This window comes from Corvus kubaryi, unplaced genomic scaffold, assembly GCF_017639235.1.
Source record: "Corvus kubaryi isolate FWS band 111438036 unplaced genomic scaffold, C.kubaryi_AGA036_p1.0 133, whole genome shotgun sequence".
Taxonomy (NCBI): Eukaryota; Metazoa; Chordata; class Aves; order Passeriformes; family Corvidae; genus Corvus; species Corvus kubaryi.
Genome location: NW_024580667.1, coordinates 13,892,431 through 13,913,935, shown reverse-complemented (window position 1 = coordinate 13,913,935; position 21,505 = coordinate 13,892,431). Strand labels below are relative to the sequence as shown.

Sequence of the window (21,505 nt, the reverse complement as noted above, 5' to 3'; positions counted from 1 at the left end):
ATAATACAATGGATTCTGCTGAGCAAGGTCAGCCGAGCCAAAGGCAGAAGAAAGCGCACACAAGTTTCAGAAAGGGGTGTCAGAACCATCGGCTGGCGAGAGAATATACCCCAATTTCAAACCAGCCACGTCCAGCACCAGTATGATTTCATTTGCGTTTTCTACCCAAAATGACAGAAAAACAACACAGCACATTTTTCCCATACTCAACCTCATCTACACTTCACCAGATTAAAGCCTTACAGGAACAATCTGCACGTAAAACCTTTCTGAAAAGCCTCGGGATACTTTAAAAGACATCAAACCTCCCAGCGGAGCGTCCTACGGCACAGAAAAGCCCAGTCTTTTCCCACGTTAAACAAAAGGAGAGATTAAGTGCTTTCCCTGCGGTCCTATGTTCCAGGTCTCGCTTCCCCTAAAGGAGTGATGTTGCAATTATATTTTAAGAGGAACTTGCCGGGCTCTGTTTTTCCGCAGCTGTAATATTAAATGAAATGGCTTGGGCTTTTTTCTTTTGCCTTTTTGCTCGAAGTTGTACGGGGCTGGGGAAGTTTCCCAGGCAATATGATAGACATGAAATACGATGCGAAAGACCAGCCTGGTCCCGGGCGACAAGCGTGACCAGCGCCAGCCGCGACGAGCGGCGGCCGCGCCCGCAGCAGCTCCGCGGTGCCAGGGCGGGGGCAGAGCCCCGCGGCCCCCGCAGCCTCCCAACATCCCGCCTCGCCTCCCCGCCGGCCCCAGCACCGCCCCGGCTACCCCCTCGCGGAGCGGGCGGCTCAGGAGGCGAGCCCGACTCCGCGCGGCTGTGCTCACCGTGCCCAGGGGACGGCGGAGCTGAGGCGGAGGAGGAGAAGGAGGCAGCTCAGCCCAGACCAGCACCCCCGGTGCTGCCGCCGCGGCCGCTGAGCGGGACTGAGGGAGGGAGGGGTCGGGAGGGGACGGGAGCTGCTGCTGCCGCCGCCGCGAGCGCGCGCGCGCCTCAACGGCCGCCCCCCTCGGGCAGGTCGGGGGCGGGGCCGGGCCGGCGGGGGGCGGGGCCGAGATGAGGGGGCGGGGCCCGAGCGCCTCCGAGCAAAACTTTATCAGCTGCCGCGGAGCGGGGGGACCGGAGCGAGCTCGGCCGCCACCCAATCGGAGAGCTCAGCGCACGGGCGGGCGGGAGGAGCGAAGCGGCTCTGGACCAGTGAGAGGCAGGAAAAGGCGGGGAAGGCGGAGCTGGTGCTGGCGGCAGGAGGGGCTGAGCAAGAGGCGGGGTTTAGGTGCCCTAATCCGCGTGGCCCGAATTGCGATAGGGCAACGGCCGGAGCGGCAACAGCCAACCAGGCGGCGCGGTGCAGATAGCGGTCCGTGAGCAGCCAATGGGCGGGCGCGGCACGGAGCCGGGGAAATGACATCAGTCAATCAGGCGCCCGGAGACTGAGGCTCCTCCCCTGGCCCCGCCAGCCCCAGCCGGGGGTAAGGGAGGGGCGGCAGGGCCGCGCATGCGCCGCGCAGTGTTTGCTTCCAGCACGTGCGTGCCCGGGGGGCGGAGGCTGAGGGGGCGGGAGCGGCGGGGCGGGGGCGCCGCCTGAGAGGGATCGAGCTTGTGAGGGGATTGTCCGTCTGAGGGAATTGTCCGTGTGACGGGACTGTCCCTGTGAGGGGACGGACCCTGTGAGGGGATTATCCCTCTGAGGGGACTGGGTCTGCGAAGAGGTTGTCCGTGTGAGGGGACCGACCCTGTGAGGGGGTTGTCCCTGCGAGGGGAAGTTTTTCCCCTAAAGTCACCTTGATTGCGAGCTGCAGTTAGATTGGCAGGACCAGCTGCCGACAGACTTAGCGGTGTTGTGTTTCACTAATGCTTGGTTTTAAAATTATCATTCATGTGTATCTACAGAGGCTTTGAGGATGAAACAGCTCCGTTTGGGGGTTTGGTTGGTTGGCTGGTTTTGGTTTTGTTGTGAATTGGTTTGGTGTTAAAATTCTAATGCAGGTGGGCTGAAAACACATAGCGAGGTGTTAGTTGAAAGAAACAGAGCGGTGTCACTGCAAGCCAAAGTCGGAGCACCTTATTACAAAAAAAATGTTTCAAACGCTTAAAGCTCTCGGCATCGTCACTGCTCAGCACCACCCCCCGGCACTAAATGAACAGCAAAGCTGACCTGACCGGGCAGATCCGATAGTGGTGTGACAGTGACCGACAGAACCCGCGAAAGGGTCGTGCTCCCACCGCAGCTTTCCGTCAGGAGCAGCTCACAGCGCCGCAGGATGTGTCACGCTTTTATTACTTTCTATTATTGACACTTTAAATAAGCGCCCATTCTTCTGGCTACGAAACGGCTATGGCAGCAGAAACCGGCGCTGGAAATGCTTTTGTGTAAAAATGTGCATGGTCTGAAAGGAAAGCCAATTTTCTGGCATTTCAAGGAATGCTATAGTCAATTGCACTTGAGGAAAACTGAAGATGTATTCCTGATTTTATAGAAGAGGTTATAATTGTAAGAGTAAAGTGGCATGAGGACAAGGAGGCGTATGTGAAACCAAGCTGAATGGATAAGGCAATTGCAGTATTAGAGGTCGTGTAGAAAATGAGAACTGCTGTTGTAGGGGCTTGTTCCTGTCACATTTAATGTTCGTTGAGCAGCTGTCCCGTTCTCACGGTAACCTGCCTTTCATCAAGCACAGGAACAGTTGTGCGTGGATCTGTTACCTCAGGGAGTCTGCCCTTACACCAGGGTGTTACTTTGTCCTCAGGAGTTGCCACACTTTGCAGTTCTGCTTGTTTCCTGTGAGGTTATTCCAGCGTCTAAAATACCCTGTTTTTCAGAAAACTTTTATAAACTATCTCTTTCCTAATCTGCACTTGCTTATCTTTGAATTCAGCATAATATATTCTGTGATTCTCTGAGTGCATACACACTTCAGGGGCTTTGAGACCTTCCAAATCATAGTTTAAGACAGCAACCAACTTTTATTTCTCTTCATCTGTGCAACTTCCAGTTTATTAGCATCGTTATGGTAGTGGGAGCTCCAAAATGAATTTCTGAAGGAGTCACACCAGACCTGTGTTATGATTTCTCACTTCCCAACTCAGTGAAATATTTCTGCATATGGATCAGACCACACATTTTGCAAACACATAGTTGATTGAAATCAGACGAACTACCCAGATGGTTCAAGAAATGTCTGTGTTTTGATGGCATAAAGTCTCGATTCGTTTTTTCTTTTTTCAATCCTGTATATTTTTTTCTCTTTTTTTGCCAGATTTTACTGCTCATTTACAGTGTATGATGTCATACAGTTATACAAGGGCAATTGTTCCACTGCTTTTCTCCCTTCTATCTTTTACTTGGATGGATTTCTTCAGACAGTGACCTGGTGTTTCTTCATTAAATTTCCTGAGCAGAATCACTCTGCTATATGCAGTTTCTGATGGTATGATAAGGCATGTGAGACCAGTGCTACATCAGGTGTGGTGGAAACTCTAGCCAGGTCCAACTTGGAAGAAGCTTTCTGTCTTCCACAGCCTGTCCTGCCTCCTCATTCCTGTTTCAGACACAGGATGAAATGGTCTCAAGCCTGCCGGGATTGCCACTCATGTGATCATTCCTTGATTCATTTCTCTCAAAATGACCCTGCTTGTTTTAATAAGTTTAAGGCAAGATTCCATGTCAGTTTTGGATGATCTAAATACCAACTTCTCCCACCCTCTCCTTCCATTCCCACATCCATGTTCCCATCTCTTTTCCTATGCTGGCACTTTGCTGTGTCTCGTATTGCCAAGAAGGCTGGTCTTGGCTGTACAGGTGACTGAGGGAGTTGGCTTCAGGACTGAGCACCTGTATTGGGAGGCAGTGACAGAGGTAATGCTGTCCCTTCTGTTAGTGCTGTTTCTTTCAGGAACTTCAGAAGACTGTTCACATTTCTTTTCAGTGTTGCAATTTGCAGTAATTGTCTCTCTTAATACCAACTGCATCATTTGTTCCTGTATGAAATTATCCTGTCACTTACCCATTGAACTAGCAGTATACTGAAATAGCTGTAATTATTAAATTGATAGAGATATATAGTGTGCTTACAACAATATCTTTGAATATTCCACAAACCAGTGACAGTGCAAATGGCAATGCAGTCTAATTTTAGACATGACACAGTGAGTCTTCTGTCCATTAGCTTTTGTTCATTGTCTTATATCCAGCTTGATGATAATCCCCTGATTTATTTTGGATGAATTTTTTTTTTTAGCTGCTATAGTTGTAGAATCCTTTGTATAGTTGCAGAATCCTTTGTATTCCATTTTAGATGTAAGGCAAGTCTTCGGGGGTTATGTTCATTGACCATAAGACATTTGGGGTTCTCAGCCAAGAGTTTGCTTTGTAAGTTATTTCCAGCATGACTTGAGACACAGAAGAGAACTGCCTGGAGCTGGGGGGAGGGGCAGGAAGGAAGCTTACAGCAAACAAGATTAAATTTGCTTGGGTTTGACTGGTATGGTTTATGTCAATTTTGGTGATTTTGGTTTTTTGTTTGCTTTTAATTAATTAGACTATAGTTGTTTTGTCTGGAATAGCGGATCTTATACAAAAATTAATAAGACCAACCTCCTGGCATTTGGCACTTCATGCGTGTTGTTATTGCCAAAACTGAAGCTCAAAAAGAATTTCTTGTGTTTTTGCTATCAGCCAAAATGATGGGTAAATCAAAAGGCCTTTATAACATGAACCATTCATTAAATTCCAATGGAAAATTTGCTTACTAAATTTTAACAGCTTTTTTTTTTCTCTTCACACAGTATTTAGTAAAGAAAGGGTTTGCTCCTGCCTCCCTTTCAGCCATCTCAGCGCCTTACAGAGGAGAACATACTTTAAGCGTACGTGCTGTGTTTTTGTAGTCCCCTACTGAAGTAGGGCATGGGTGTGTGAGTAAGACTCATTTTACTGTTAATTCATCTTCTCGATGCTCAATATCAGACTCCATTTTCATTGACTGAATAACTGTGGGGTCATTATGAAGGCATTAAGAACTGAGTTACTACCCTTGGAAGTGATTACTGCTGGATTTTTGCTTCTTATGCCTCCAAACAGGATGTTACGTTATTATATGCAATTCCCTTCCCTGATGTGCTGTCTGAGCACTGGCCAAGCTAACAGTGTGTTAGTGTCCCACTCTGATTCATGCAGAACACTAATCCCAGTTGAACCAATGGAAGTAAATATGAGACCATAAATGACAGTTTTCATTTCTATGCTCCTTTTTTTTTTTTACCTGGAGCAATCCCTCTTGATGAAATACTATTAAGCGCAATCTAGTAGCCTGATTACTAGATGCTATTAAATCATCAGTTCATGGCTGGTGTCCTTACCTCTCTGTCTTTTCTGTGTAGGGGTTACAGGTTTGCCTGTGGGAGTCTTCAGGACGTTGGAATTCTTTTAAATACAGCTGGTTTCCAGCAGACACATATGGCTCTCAGGAACACAGATGTCAGGTCACATGTGTGATAGGCACAGCTCCAAAACTTAGGTTCATCCCTAAGGCTGAATTTTCAGAGCTGAAGGAGTAGTTTGAAGCTGGAGTGTGGTCTTTCAGCCTGGTTAATGAGAATTACAGTCTAAACCATGCCTTACACAGGTCCTTTGCTTTGGAAAGTAAAAATATGCTTTTGAAAGTATCTGAACATGTAGAAATGAGGTAAGGGAGTATGGTCGATGCCAGTCAGTGAGGGCTTTCTGTTAGTTACCGTGTTTATTAGCCTCAGCCTGGTGCAAGACACAGCAGCCATTTGAATAGGACATGCATCAACCAGCCGGCAGCATTGAGTGTGTTGGGCTAGTGAGCAGCAGATTTCTCTCTTACTTAGGTCATGTTCTTACTTTTTGCTCGTCCATGTTTATGTTGGAGTAATGCTCAGAGGCCCCAGAAGTGAAGAAATAACTGCACTGCAGACGTTTATGAAGAAGTTGTTATGACTGCGAATGCTTCTTCCTGCTCCGCTTCTACAAACTCTGCCATAGTGCAGCAAAGCACTGAATGGTTTCTGAAGGAAATGTGTGGGGAAACCTGAATTTTTAGCTTCACAAAGAAGAGACTGGGAGGAATGGAGAGAGGAAAGGAGAGGAGGCTGGGATTTCTGAGACTACATCAATAGTTTAAGAGTTGTTGAACATGTATCTTGCTCATCCTTTGGCGATCCTAAGAACGCAGTTGCTGCCACTGCTGTTTCTGAAGTGGCTGATGCTGCAGGTTAATGTGCTTGCTGTATCCATCCCCTCATCTGAAGGACTATCTGGACAGGCTTGTGTAGAAGGACTCAATTTTTCCCAGGATGAAGAAATTTTTTTAATATACCAGAGCATGACTTTGGATAGGACACCTGGGAAGTCAGACATATTCAGAGGAAGACATGGCAGTAGGTTTTCTGGTACACGGTTTGGTCATCCTAAATCCACTGAAGTCCTCATTTAGGCATCTACGTCCACTTCTGTCCTTGCTATAAGACAGGCCCAACTGGTGTTCCTGTAAGGCATCTTGATCTGTGTGGAGACAGATCTAACATAGCTTAGGAGGTACTTCCTTTTGCACCAAGGAGATAATCCAGTTTCCAACTTCTGACTTTCCCGGATTGGCACATTGCTTTGTGTAGCCAGGAGATATGGACTTCCACAGCAAGTGTCTTAATTTTCAGCATGTAACTTTTCATGAAAACTTGGAAACTCTTCTGACTCTGAGATGGCAACCTGAAACCAGAATTTTTCATGTTATAATCAAACTCATAAATCTCCCAAGCTTCCACACTGATTCTACAGTATTACACTAAGCTTTCATTTCAAATCACTCTGGAAGATTCAGTATAACTTCCTCTGTTGTTTTAAAGAAAATGTATTGCATGATCTGCCACTACCATAAAGAGGTCACACAATCTGTAAGGTCTCCAATTACTGCCATTTTCTTCTTTGGCTGAAGTGTTTTAAGATTATGAAACTGGGTCAGTCAAGGCCTGTAATCCATTTACTGTCTAGTTTTAAAGGCTCAAGAAGAATTTAAATGATGCATAGACTTTGTGCTGGCTGTGTCCACTTGTGACAATTTTATCCATGCAAATTCTCATTCAAGCTGCCTGGACTCCCTCTATTGCCGTGGTTTTGTGAAGCCAGTCTTTGCAGTGCAACCGTCGGCCTTCCATAAAGCTGCAGAACAGCAATGCCAGCAAACATCTTTGCCAGGGGGACATGTGCATCATTTACCTGGGAACTTGAGGTTTTGAAGGATTTTGAAGATCTAAAGTGCATATGAAATGAGTGTGATAAAGCTCAGCATTATAAATGGGAATGTGATTTTATAAACAAAATCTCTGTAAACTGTTGACGTTTTCTTTTTATGCTTTCACATCCACATACTGAGAAATACCAAAATGTGTGTGTTCAATTGGTCTGGCCAAGATCATGTGTGTGATCACACAGAATAAGGATGCTGTTTGTTTTTCCTCATTGTGCCTCTGGGTTTCTTGGTTGGCAAGTGAACTGATTTTGAACTTGTTTTTTATATTCTCTAGGAGGGAGTGGTGTTTGGGATACTTCGCCTCACTATTTTGTTTCACTGTTCACAAATCAATGAATTTCATGAATGTGTGTTGCCTTTGTGTATTTTGTGGCCCTGGACTTGTTCTTTGTCTTGTTTGATACCTTATCTTTAGGTCAGTTTGTTCTTTCTCTTTGTTCACATATCTTTTTAACACATCCAACTGCTTCTTCTGGTACTTTCACACACACACAGAAAAACTTCCACTCACACTCCATTAATGCCAATCTTAATATTTTTTCAAATCACTGCAAAAGAAACAAGTAGGTCCTCCTATTTTCCTGAACACTTTGTTCAAGTGCAAGCCTCACTTTTTATTTAATCTATACAGCAGGATATTGAATATACTTAGAAGCCTGTGCCAGTAAGAAGGGACCCCATTTATTCTCTGAGTTTAGGATTCTGCACTATTCCAGAGGGTCATTAGTGGAACAGAGCCAAAAGGACATTCAATTATTTGCTCAAGTCTGAAAGGCCAGTGTTTCACAACTACAGAGCATGCTGTTAACAAGGATGAACCTTTTGGCAATGTATCCTTTCTATTGCAAAATACTTACTGTGTGGAACCTAAGACCCTTATTATAAATTCATTAATGGTTTAAATGCATCCTGGCAGCTTTCAGAAGCATTGCAATCATGTGGAAGCAAGCAAAGAAATAAAAAGATCATTGGTTTGTGCAAAATAATACAGCTATGCTCATATTTGATTGAGTTTTTTAGTAGAAAAGGAATACTTGAACTTTTTTTGAAAATTAAAAGAAATTTCTACTACATTACATCTCACCAGTTGATTTACAAGTCTTGTTCACATGAGATAACTTAGTATAGATCATCAATAACAGAAGAAAGATGTCTAAAATGAACATGGTCCTTGGTTTGTTGGAGGAGCTGTAAAATCATGTTGTAAAACATTACCTGTTGTCAGAATGTAACACTCTAACACAAAAATCTAGCTTTCAAGAAGTCCTGTTATTTCTTTATAATATTTTAAACACTCTCCCCAAGTTGTGGGTTTCACTTAGAGCACTCTTAGTTTGGAGGCAGTTTTTGTTACAAAGGTGTCAGAAAGGAAAGTGGATCTGAGAGTGAGCAGCATTTGTTTCCTTGGGGCAAAATGATAGTGGCAGTCAACAAGTAATATTTATTGTGGTAGATGCTTGAAGAAGTATCCAATAACAGATTTCTAGTACAGTTTTCATAATAATATTTTTCCCATTAAGCATCTGTTATGGAAACAAAAGAGATAGTATGTGATTACAAGTCAGAGAGAAGCATTGAATAGGATGCATTGAAATGAGGAGTGTTGTGAGTAACATGGTTGACCCTGACGTAATGCCAAAACTAAAGATTCAGACTTTCAAAATTCCATCTCTTATTTCTATAGAGCCAAACACAGCTGAGCTTTGGATAGGGCTTCCTTCTGCAAGGAGATCAACTTTGTCCCACTTGCTCGGATTTGCAGAATAAATTGATGTAAGGAAAGCTTATAATTAATCTCTCTAACCAGTGTTCCATGAAAAATTTAAAGTTTAACTGTTTGCTTTGACACTGATAAATGATATCAATAATAATCATCATCATCGTTGTCTTTAGAGTTAGGCATCTTCCCTCTCCATTCAGTCATGAGTAATTTACATGGAGGGGTACCAAAGAACAGTGTGGTGAAATCACCCCCAGGTAGCTAAACAGTCTGAAAAACTTAAGCCTTTGCATAAACTACAAGTAAATTAAAATAAAATTCCTCAAACAAGAGACCCATGCCTGAAACAGAGCAACAAGCCTAGAAATATTTAGGTTGGTTTATATTTATTTACGAATGTTTGTAGCAGATGGTTACCAGCATTTCATCAGTGTGGCTGTTTAAGCAACTTAAAAGCTGTAACAAACAGCCCAATTTATGTAGCAGCTCTCCTGCTTTAGCCCACTCTTGTGTTACCCAGAATGGCTCCCATTATAATTCATCACAGCTAAGTAGCTGAAAATGGAAATTGTGCAAAACCAGGAAAGCAGCATGGTTGTCCAAAGCTAGAAATCAGTGGTTTCCCCATCACAGATGCTTGCTTTGAGTGATACTTCTGTGCACAATGGTTTTCAGAAGATTTCTCACTCTCTTATGTACACAGTGTACCTGGGTTATTAAGACTTGTAGAGATTACAGATGCAGACACTACCTTAGCTGCTAGTTAGGTATAATTTACCTCACCACTTTCTTTTTAAGAGATCATATTTAGCAGATGAACTAAGCTAATCTGCTCTTTCCCTACATTACCCTCATTTTCATACAACAAGGTATGAAGGTGGCTTGGATGAGGTGATGGCTGACAGGTGAAGGTAGATAATCAAATGGGTGCTATGATACATATTCGTTAAAAAATACTGTCTGAAGAAAAGAGATACAAATGAGGGTCTCAGCTTAATTTCCCCCAAAGAAGGCCTCACACCTAAGAATACTGCATTTAGAATTGTCATCTAGAATATACAGTTTTGTATACCTCCCAATGAAACAGAGAGATGGGCTCCTCTCTCTTGGATACCTAATTTGTTCACAAATTCAAGAATAAAGATTATCTCTTCATAGGCAGCTGGATGAAACTACTTGTGATGCCAGTGTAGATAGAAGAAAACATCAAATTTATCACCATAAAAAGGATGGACAGTATGAGTAAACAGTGATTTAAAAATGGAAACAGGAATGTTTGCTTTGTAAACATTTATTGTGAAGCTGACTTTCCTCTTTCTTTTCTAGAAAGTGGTAAGGAAAAGGGTGGTTGCTGGTTAAGGAGAATGTCACTGCAGATGGCTCCGAGAAGAGTGTATCACCATCATTTCACTGTCTGACTTGGCCTCAGGGGCTGCCTGGTGTCAGAAACCTATGCTCAGCAAGAGTTCAAAGTGTGTGCGCATATCCGTGTCTGAGAAAGTGTTATTGACTGGACATTTGCAAATTGAGAAGTTACTGGTTGCATTCATTTGTTCCTTCCTGGGAAAACTCTATCTACAGTCACCATGTGCAACATCATACAAACCAGGTGGAATCTGAATGGGAAATGGGTGTAGTTTATGCTGATTTAGTTGATTACGTTAAAATTACTACAATGCTGAGAATAAAGGGGTTTTTTTTGCTTTTCTGTTTTTCATCTATATGTGTGCCCAAAACAACTTTTATGAGAAAATCTCCTAAATTAGGAGTGATGTGCTTTAAAAGGTTCTTTCTGTGTGACTTGGCACATTCCACAGCAAGTTTCATTTAAGACTAAGCTGTGCATGTTTAGAGCCAATGCTTGCAGGGTATATGCCCACTGTACACTTTGCTGAGGTCCTCCCTCAGAGCTGAGGAGCTCTGAGCTCACACATTAGCCCAACATGGGAACATTTCTGTTGGGGCCCTTCCCCCTGCCATGTAGCCCTGGGAGAGGGGCCCTGAGGGGAGGCACGGTGTTTCCCTGCCCCTGGTCAGCCTCGTGCCCCACTGGTTGTTTTGTGTTCCCCTGCGCGGGCAAGGACCCTCGGGTCCCGTGATTGCCTCAGTTCCTTGGCAGATCCCGGCCATGCGGCTGGAGAAATAAACATCTCTGAAACATCTATCAAGAATCCGTCCGTGTATATTTCTTTTCCATGGGCCTTGTTGTCTGATACATCGTGTTGCAGTATCTGCACTGTAACACATTTCCATGTCACAGCATGACTGATGCTCCCATTGACTCATTATTGCTGTACCCGTTCATGTGTAGTGGAGCACGGAGCCCGTAGCGCTCTGTGTGCCAAGACCTGCCATTGTGCCACCCATGGGAGCCCTGGCGTGCCTGGGAATGACAGGGCTGCGGGGCAGGGATGCAGGGCTACTGACACTGGCTTGCCTGAACCCTCACTGCAGATCCACCCAGTCCTAGAAACAGGCACTAAGTTAGTTTTGAGTCTTAAAGCAGCTCCAGAGTGAAATCACCAGACTGAGAAGGGGATGATGGATGTGTGCAGGCTGAAAACTGGCTGGGAGCCCTGAATGACTCTCCAGCGTAGACATCAATGCTTTGGAGGAGACTTTGGCAGCATCTCCACTTACCTTCTACCAAGTGCTGAATCATCCTGCTCAGCTGGGATGAGCAGCACCTGGCCAGGGGAGGAATGCCAGGGATGCCACTGTGCTAAGGGGCTGTGCCTGACTGGGGCTCAGGGTGAACTTTGACGTTCAGGGTGAATTCAAGGGTTTGGGACACTCTTGGTTCCTGGATGGGAGCACAGACGCTCTCCCACCCATGCAGGGCAGATGCCTCCAGAACCAGGCAGAGCCAGACGTGCAGGGTCTGTATGAGAATAAGGCAGATTCACCAGACACCAGGCAAGCAGATTTATGTGGCTTCTCTTTTCTCCCTGTGCTGCAGAGAGGAGCCAGCACATTGCCGTCTCTTGGGAAGCAGAAGCTGTGGGCCTTGCTGCTGGTGGATGCAGCCAGTGCTGTTAGACTTGTCTTAGAAGTTCTTGGTAATGACATATTTAAATCAGATTACATTTTCGTTAGTGTTGCCACTTCTGGAGAGAGAGGAATGCCGAGTACTGATCATTATTATTGCTTTAACAGATTGTATCTGTGCATGGCTGCCACCTGCCACTCTCAGTACTGTGCTGTAAAGAGAGCCCTGGATTTAAATCCTAGTGTTGACCATGTTATCAGTTCCGCATTTTTAAAGCCCACAGAAATCTGGACCCAAATTTTGGAATTTAGAAATAAATACAAAAGAGGTTTCCTTTGCCTTGTGGTTTGGTTTTTGGGTCTCTATAATCCATATTGGCAATTTTTCATTTTTCTTTCCAGGGTAGGCTAAGATTTTAGTTACAGGAAGAAGGGAAGGAAGGGGGGAAGAGGGGAGGAAAGGACATAAGAAATGAAGGAAAGGAGTGAAGAAGGGGAAGGAGAAGAGGGAGAAGGGAAGGGAGAAAGGGAAGAATAGCAAGCAAGAAAAAGAAGAGAAGAACAATAATTTCTATAGAACAATGCCAGGAACTGTATCTTTTAGAAAAGTAACCAGTAAAATAAGTTTCACATAAAACCAGAGACGATAATTCTGTCAGGATGTGACTTGCTGAACAAGTGCAAAAGGCAAAGGAAATGAATATATGTTATCTAGCAATAGCTTGTCAGCTCCAAATTATCCATGCCAGCATGGACATTAACAGGGTTGTAGAGCCATCCCATTCCCTCCTCATAAATTCCATGGCTTGAATTAGTGAACTTGAGATTTCTTGTCCCCTTAGAACTTATGATTCTTGGGACTGACAGCAGTCTACGTAATGGGTCACCTTGCTGTTTATTTTATTTTATTTTATTTTATTTTATTTTATTTTCTGAAATGAGAGCTGGGAATTCAGACTTTTGCACTCAAGTCTTACCTTTACTTTCTTGGCTATTGAATATGCAGATGCAGAAGGACAGAGTAATTTGGGATCTCTTCTGGTTTTCCTAGCTGGCTGAGGGTCACAGACATGATATCAGAAGAGGAGTGGGGATCCAGGAATAATTTCTTGGGTTATGCTATGAAAGTACAAAATTATTTTCTGGAAAAGACAGTGCTCTGAGCTTTGTCTGGATGCCCAATGTCCCTAAGACTTGTCCAGGCAGTCACCTGGGTCAGCATGAAATACGGCATAGATTGTTTGGAAAGTGTGGCTTTGAATCCTTATGCTGTGTAAATCCCTACATTCAGCAATTGAAAAAGGATGTTCAAATTTGTACCAGTGGCAAGTTTGTCCATGTCTTTAATTTATAATCCAAAATCTTTGTCACAAATCTGGAGAAAATTACTCCAAACTTTGATCCTCAACACTGGGAACTGTTATCATGTGAATCTAAACTGTGAATTGGCTGTGGTCAGAGGTTTGTGATACACATTGCTTCTATTTTAAATGTGTATGGAAAGAATGGATTTTGTAGTTGAAAGCCTGATAATGCTGTTATCCTTGTTCAGTTTTTTAGCACCATCTGTTCTTCCCAAGTGGAAATTCCTGACAAATCATATGAGCAAAAGCTTACTTTATTTCTCCGTGCAGTAGGTGAACCATTAGAATTACCAAAATCTGGTTGGGCAAAGAAATATGTTTATAAAATGATTGGTTTAAGTCTTTGTTGTCTGAGAAAATGACTTTTTAATGTACTGGCAGCTGTCTCCCTCTGGCATGTTTTCAGTTTAACAGTTTATGTGAGAGCCAGATCATTTGTTTCATAATTGTCTGTAGTGTAACAAACGGCACTTTTAAATCTCCCATCAGCCCACATACCATATAAATGTTATCTGTTCCAACTGGGATACTTTTCCGATCAGTGTTTTCTTAATTGTGCCTGAAAAATGCTTAAATAATATGGTCACATGATAATCCTCTTTTAGGGCCCACAGAGTCATCTGAAACATTTGGATGTTTTTATTAGGTCATTTTAATTTAGTCAAGGAAGCATTAATGCTGAGTAAATAAATAAATAAATTTATTTGCTGAAGCAGTTCTACAATGCTTATTTAAATCCTACCTAGAAAAAAAATAGCATTATTTTCTGGTCCCTAGACCTTCCAAAACCTAGTGTGTTAGGCACTGTGCAAATACAGTCTGGATGCTTACAGGCTAAATCAGGGTTTCATTGCTTTCAGATATGGGAGCACTGGGCTTCATGGTCTACTTCTTCCTTCTGTATCCTGTGGTGTTCAGCAGACCCAGGCTGGTTTTGTGAGTGCAGAAGTCTGCACAGGGTTAGCTGTCCATACTTCCATCCCTTGGGCATCATACAGGACATCCTCACCACCACTTTGGTGCAACACCTGCACCTTAGATTGAAAACCGCATTCTGAACACTGAAATGAAGTCATAGGAGGGGCAACTGGAAGGGAAACAGAGAGAAGCTCTCTTCTTTTCCATCTGAAGTGGTCTTTTGACATTATTTTATCTCCTTAACTATATGCTGTGGACATGGAAAAGCAATGTCAACCTCGGACTAACATTTCTGTTATTGGCAGTGTGGTGCTCCCTTTCCCTGTTCCATAGGGAAAAGAGAAGACTATAGGCCAATTGATCTGTAGCACAGTCTGATGCCACCAATACTCATTTGAAAAGGGTTCCTTACATCCTTTTGAAGAGATGTTACTGATTTTACTAATTGATTAGATCCACTCATTGTGGAACCAGAGCAATCCTCAAGCACCTTAAGGCTTAAAGATGTTCTTTAATTATAACAATAGGATTTGTACTGTCTCCTAAATCCCATTCTTCAAATAAACTTTGCAGCCAAGTTAGGAAGGATCTACTGTAAGTGGAAAATTTTCCGGAAAACCACACAGTAAATGTTGCCAGTCTCTGGTATATTTCTGAGGTGCATGTGTGTCCATGATCTGTCCCCAGGCTGTATGCATTTGGAACTGAAACACTTACTCTGTGTCACAATAATGTGCTTATGGACCATGTAAAAACAGAACAAATATTAAAACATTCACAAGTCTTGTAGCACAAATGAATAGATGCATAAGGAGGGGAAAATACAAGCTGTCCCTAGAAAGAAGTGTCTGGATAAAACATCTCTAACGGAAAATGTGTCTGGAGGGTGGCTTTTTAGGTGAAAAGCTGAAGCCCCATTAAATAAGTATTTGTTGACAGGCTGCTGCCATGGGCAGGAAAGGTGGTCTTCTGATGTGTGGCTTCTGAGATTTTCACTATAATCTGTAATAGTACTGGTGTGACACCAATATGAAAGGCAGGATTACCAAGGTTGTACTAGCTGTGCTTCCTTTCCCTTCCCTTCCCTTCCCTTCCCTTCCCTTCCCTTCCCTTCCCTTCCCTTCCCTTCCCTTCCAACAACTGCCAAATGGGAACTAACTCTGATTCAAGGCAAAGGCTGGATGTCATGACTTCGTTGGACCCTGAGAGTTCTCATTGCACTTAGTGTTGACTGTGTGCTGGTCACAGCTCTAGAGAAGAATTCAACAAATGGAGCCACATGAGGAGTGTGGGGATAAAGGGAGAAAGAGAGTCAAGAGGGCTCTTTTGGCAGGAGTTATGATGAATGGGAAGATCTTTTAACCACAGAACTCACCATGTCAGGTAGGCTGATACTCAGTGGCAAAAGAAGCATAATGGTCAGAAAGGGAGCTATGGGACTTGTGTGAATATCTTAGATGATCCAGTTTCAACTTGAAGAAATACTAAGCTGGGGAAGTACATGTTGCATCTGTTATTTAATCTATCTCTTCGAATTATTTGGATAACCTTAGTGAAGATCCACTCATTTTGGAATCTGAGAAGCCTGCATGTATTATATTCTATGTATGTCACACATTTTTTAGAACATGGATTCATGTTATTGAACTTCTGGGAAAACATTCCATGTAAGCTATTTAAACTGAAGTTGCACCTGTATTTCCCTGCAGATACATAGTAGCTCTCATCAGATCATTCCCTCTGTGGGAACCAGAGTGGAGGAGAGACACCTGTTCATCGTTGGTGCTTGCTCTAGTTCAGGCACCAGAACTCAGTGTGCTTCCAGATTTGGTAAAAGGTAGAAGCTGGGGTAATCTTTGGGGCTAAACAGTTTTATTGTGAAGTCCCAGCTCTCAAGTGTTAGTAAATGAAGGATCTGCTGCCAAGACCACATGCAAAGATCTCAAATCTGGCTCATTTTTGCTTCCACGCGGCTTGGAAAGCTCAGACTCATGATATATAGGCAAAACAGTCATGTCTACCTGAGCAAGATCCAGTTCTGAGGAGCTCTGCCAACATAGTGGCATTTAGTGTGGGCTTTTCTCCAAGTGTCAGGGGTTTGGTGCAGCACAAGATGGAACACAGCTCTCCTGGGTGAAAGCAATGCTGAGGAGAAAGCTGAAATTAAGCCACACTACTAGAAACAAAAATATTAATAAATCTGAGTGCAATTTTCATGATTAATTTTATCCAAAAAAAACAGTGCTTTGAATTGTGGAAGCTCTTGCAAGATGCTCTCAGCTCTGAAGTGTGTTCCAAAGTATTTTTTCTTCTATTCAGATGGCAGTGGAGTGTCAGGAATGTCACATTCTGTGTGTGCAGATGTGTAATAGCATTCGTGATCTTCCGTGATGACACAGGTTTTGTTGGAGCTCTCTGACTATAACAGATCTCAAATAAGTGATTGTTCTGAGTAAATTGTCTACACTATTGTTTTCCCACTGCAAACAGAACAGATCCATTTTTAAACAGGCTGGATAAAAACAACACAGAATTCATTGTGGGGAAAAAAGGACAATTTCAATTATATTTTCCCTGATATCTCCTGAACACTTCTCATAATTTTTTTTTTTTTAATTTCAAGGTTCTTTCTATTCAAGAACAGACAAAGCTTTGGAAAGTGTTTCCTCCCACTAATAAACATGGGAATAATACACAATCATTCACTTAATGTTTTGTCTCTTACACAGCTACAAAAGGGGCAGAGCTTGGGAAAACTTTGATAAGGCATTTCTCCAAGCCACAGTTGAAGAGAGCTGTGCTTTTGTTTCTTAGATTTCAGATGCTAATTGCAGCAGGATACTTGTCCAGTGCATTAGTGAAAGCCTTCAGTAGGACAAAGGTGCTTCAGCAGTCAATATTCACGGTTGAGCAGATGAGCTGAAGCCTCAGTATTTTACTGGGGGACGTGATGCTGTCTGCCTGATGAGCTGTTGTGGGGGGTTCATGACCTCTCATGGTCATTAGAGGGCCCATGTAAAATTTTTTGAGGAGGCACTGTCAATCCAATACAGATGATAGCAGCCTGACTCCTGAAACTCTCACTGCAGCTTCAACCATATGCATATTTTTGCTGTCTTAGATTATGATTTACAGGACATTTACAAGATGCTTCACTTCAGAGCAAGCAGAACAGCAGCAGCAAGTAGGGCAGCGCCTGAGCAAGGTCTCACGTACATGTGCCCTTAGAGGAACAGCCTTTGGAAGGACTATGATTTACAAGACACTCTTGTCCAAATAGGCTGATGTTTCGGGGGATTTCACAGGCCAGTCTATCCACCTTTCAGCTCATCTGTTTTCTGTGCACTTGGCCCCACTCCCTTGCTCTTGGGGCTGCCTGTAACCTCATCCACCACCAGCACAGACAGGCATGACCTAGGCCAAGAGGGAGATTTCAGGCAGCTTCTGCCTAAGCAGACAACTGCTTCTTCCTTACCATGTCCTTCATCCCATGGCTCCTGTTTAAACCCTAGCTGAAACCAGATCGTGGTGAATGTGCTGATGCTGCTGCTGCCATGAAGCAGAGGGCAGTCTGGAGGGAACCCTGCTGCCTTTTCTCTCCCTCTGCTCTTGGGGGCACATTCCCCAAGGCACTGTGGTCCCTGAGGTACTGCTTCTGGTGTAGTGTTACTCAGGGAAAAAGCAATGTCTAAGGTCAGAGAGGATCTGCACTCATGTCCTTAGTTAATACAGTGCTTTGAGACTGGAAAGGTTCTATTTAATAGGACACATAAGAAATAAAAGACATTTATTTTCTAGAGCCTTCTGTTGTAAACTGCAATGTCAGCTAAATTGTGTGTAATTTTAAATTTAGCTTTCGTACTATATCAATTCCAGAGCCAGTCACATTTTCCCTGTGATAATATTACTAAGTAATTCTCAGCTGAGCCATAGCTTTATTATGTGTCTCATCACTCTTTGGTAACTGGAAACATATCACAGATACTATGCATGTACTGGAAATGAGGAATTATAGGAAAGGGTTGTCTCATCCTTGAGAGTGACAAAGTATTTTCTTGTTAAGAACATTAGCCACAGACTGTCTTGAGGAGTAATTCACAGTCAAAAGGTTCTCAAACCAGTTTTAGTGATCCACCTTCCCTTTAATAGCCCCAAAGTGCCTGCATTATGCTCATGATGGATTCAGACTTTTTTTCTATTTCAATTGCAGCAATTAAAAACATTAGATCACAACCACAGTTTGGGTAGGGTGAGAGGAAGATATGCTTGTTGCTCCACATTTCACTTCAGTCTCATGCCAGCCCTATTCTGGGCAGCACTATGAGCGAATGCCCTGTCTAAAATGGTTTTGTTTTACTGAAATGCCTATCACTGTTTCATTGTGTTTTCAGCAATATTCCTGCCCATTGCTGGATGTTCCTGTGAGAACGAGATGCCATCTTGTGGTTGGATTTTCATCTCACAAACCTGACCTTGCTTTTCCGAGAAACTAGTTCAACCGTCTTGACAGCTTGAGAATGCAAAATAACTAAACCTGCATTTTTGAATTTCATTATGAGCTCAAGTCCTCCACTAAGACCTATGGACTTTTACAATAAAAACTGGATAGTTTTGAGGTAAAATTGACTGCTATTAATCATCATGTAGAATCTGACATTTGGAGATAATAATTTTTAAGTTATTGAAATAAAATGCTGATATGGGCATATTCTTTTTTTCCAAAGTGGAGCAAGCGTATTAATTTTGGAAAGTGTAATGATTTTGTGCAGCTGCTTGGAAAAAGGTGGTGCAAGCATTTTTCAAGAGAAAGCTTATGTTTTCCATAATTTAGAATAATATAAATAGCAGCTAGGACTACCTCATGTTTTCCACCCAGCTTCTCAACCTCAGGTTAAAAGCTGAGTAATAAGAATACCAAAAACCAAAATCTGCCTGGAGTATATAGTTTATAGACTTTGGGAATTCTTACTTAAATATAGATTTTTGTACAGCTGGTTATTCAAGAATTGCCCATAAAGTTAAGATCTATTGCTTTTGAGATGCTGCTCCCAGTGCTCTGATATATTTTGTGCAACATAAAGATCCACTTTCTTATTCCATCCTCTTCAGTAAATGAAGGAAAAGCCAAGGGTATGATTGTAGAAATCTTCTAGCAATAGAGGATAACTGCTATCAGGGTTTCTTCACAACAACTTTATCATGAGCTCTGTAGGCAGAACAGTAGAGCCCTAATTATGTCAGAAACAACTCCAGTCTCTGGAACAGCTGAGGAATGAAAGCAATAACATGGATATGATGCTGCTTTACCTCCCGCTCCTTTTGGGCTACAAGTTCGGTCCAGCTTGGTTCTGAAAACCAGTTTACATCTATTGGACCTGCCCTCAGGGTGCAGCTGCGCACAGTCTGCAGACAGACAGTGGCCGTGTGGGGGCTAAATGGACTCACGGGCATGCTGACCATGGACACGTGTCTCTACTCAGAAATGCCCAGAAACTTCCCTGGGAATCAGGACTGCCTGCTGTGGGACAGCCCATGTCCATGCCAGTATCACCACCTGGCTGGCAGATGGAGGCAGCTGTAGGCACACTGCCCACGAGCCGTGGCCACCCTGCTGCCTTCACTGGCAGACTGTGCCTGGAAGCTGCTCTGGGGAGCATCGCTCAGCCACAATGGGAGCCGGGGCAGATTAGGGTAGACACCTGTGGTCCTGTACTCAGGAACCTGCTTGGATTGACTGGGTGGACAAACATCGAGTAATAGAGGAGCTATGTATGCGGCCAGGGGAGGAACAGAGCGACATGGGAGTTTCACAGACTGTTTGTCATTTGGTGTAATTCTGTGCCGTGCACAGGAAAAAACCCCCAGACCTGAGGAGCTTGCAGGATGAGGGGAGAAAGGCAAAGGCTCAGGGATGGAAACGCCTGGCCAAAGCTGCCAAGACAGCCTTTGGCAGTGCTGTGACCAAAACCCACCTGTGCAAAGTGGAACATGCAGCCAGCACCTGCAGGTGCCCCGGCCCAATCAGCACCTGGCCTTGTGCCCCAACTGAGCAGACGGATGCAGGGAGGTCTTGCCACTTCCATGTCATGTCCACCTGCATGCTGGAAGGCGGGTGATCCAGACGAGTTAGGAGAGTGGAGGAGTGGGATGCTCTCCCAGGCTAGCCATGTAATAGCGCTAGACAACACATGCTGCTACGTCTTAACTGGTGTCAATTTGTGGAGGAACATAACAAGTAAAAGTGTGAGTGTAAGCAGAGGATACAGTGAAGAAAGAGCCTCTATGCTGCTGCAAATTGATTTTTTTTTTTTTTTTTTGCAGCAAAGAGGCTTTTATTCTTACTGCATTGCAATGAGGGCTTCAAAGCCCATTTAAGTGCCTGTTTGCCTTTCCTTTTACTCTGCATTGCAGCTGGCATGACCAAGGTAAACAGCTTGCTCTGAATGCACATTAACACTTGGCCAGTGTATGTGTAAAGCAGAAGTGCTACAGCACTATTTCATAGCCAGCAGACATCAGGATCAGAGAAGAAAGTGGAGGACACAATGGCAGTTCCATTTCTCCTGGGTGCATCCTTATCCATGTCAGCCAAGGCACAGCCATTGGCACTCCGGGTTTTGCTCAGACATGCCACATGAAAAGGGATGGAACCGAAGGAAATGCAGACTGCCAGAGCTGGGTTATTGAGATCTAACTGACCTCTTTCTTCTGTAGAATTTCTCTACATCCACATATTTATTTTGAAAATTTTACGAAACAGGCATGAAATTTTGTACTGGATGTTGGTTTTTTCCTCTCTGCTCTTTTTTTGGTTTTTTTGGTTTTTTTTTTTAAACTAGCTGCTACACTGATTGATATTATAGAAGAAAAGTGAAGAAAATGCATTTTTATTTTTTTGAAAGTGATCCATTCCCCTCCTCCCTTTAACTGTCAAATTTGACAAGTAGCAAATAGAGCAGCACTGCTTCCTGCCTCGAGTCAGCTCAGGAACACGCACTACTGCAAAATCAGCATGATCAGGAACTGAAGTGTCTATAAACATCAGGTGTATTTTTCACAGACTGTAGAGGTGAAAGGAACCCCTGTATTTTTCACACTGGTCTTCTGCATGAACAGGGCATAAAGCTCTTCTCTCCAACTGGATGAGAGCCTGTTTTGAAAGACACTTAATTTCATTTTCAGAGCCTGTGCATTTCCCCTAAGAAATCATTCCCGCTGTTAATTACCTTATTTCAAGGAAATTCTGTCCTATTTCAAG

At 43.5% G+C, this 21,505-nt stretch overlaps 1 protein-coding gene across 6 annotated transcripts in view; it reads right to left on the bottom strand.

Moving 5' to 3' along the window:
* Nucleotides 1–978, bottom strand: part of AP1S2 (adaptor related protein complex 1 subunit sigma 2) — a 31,149-nt gene extending 30,171 nt beyond the window's left edge. For 5 of the 6 annotated variants that reach the window (XR_006017587.1, XM_042037396.1, XM_042037382.1 and 2 more), the window contains exon 1: nucleotides 817–978. The gene's annotated coding sequence lies outside the window, so the exon portion shown is untranslated. The remainder of the gene's footprint in view (nucleotides 1–816) is intronic. The other variant, XM_042037409.1, reaches the window with a different exon arrangement.
* Between the last annotated feature and the right edge of the window lie 20,527 nt (nucleotides 979–21,505).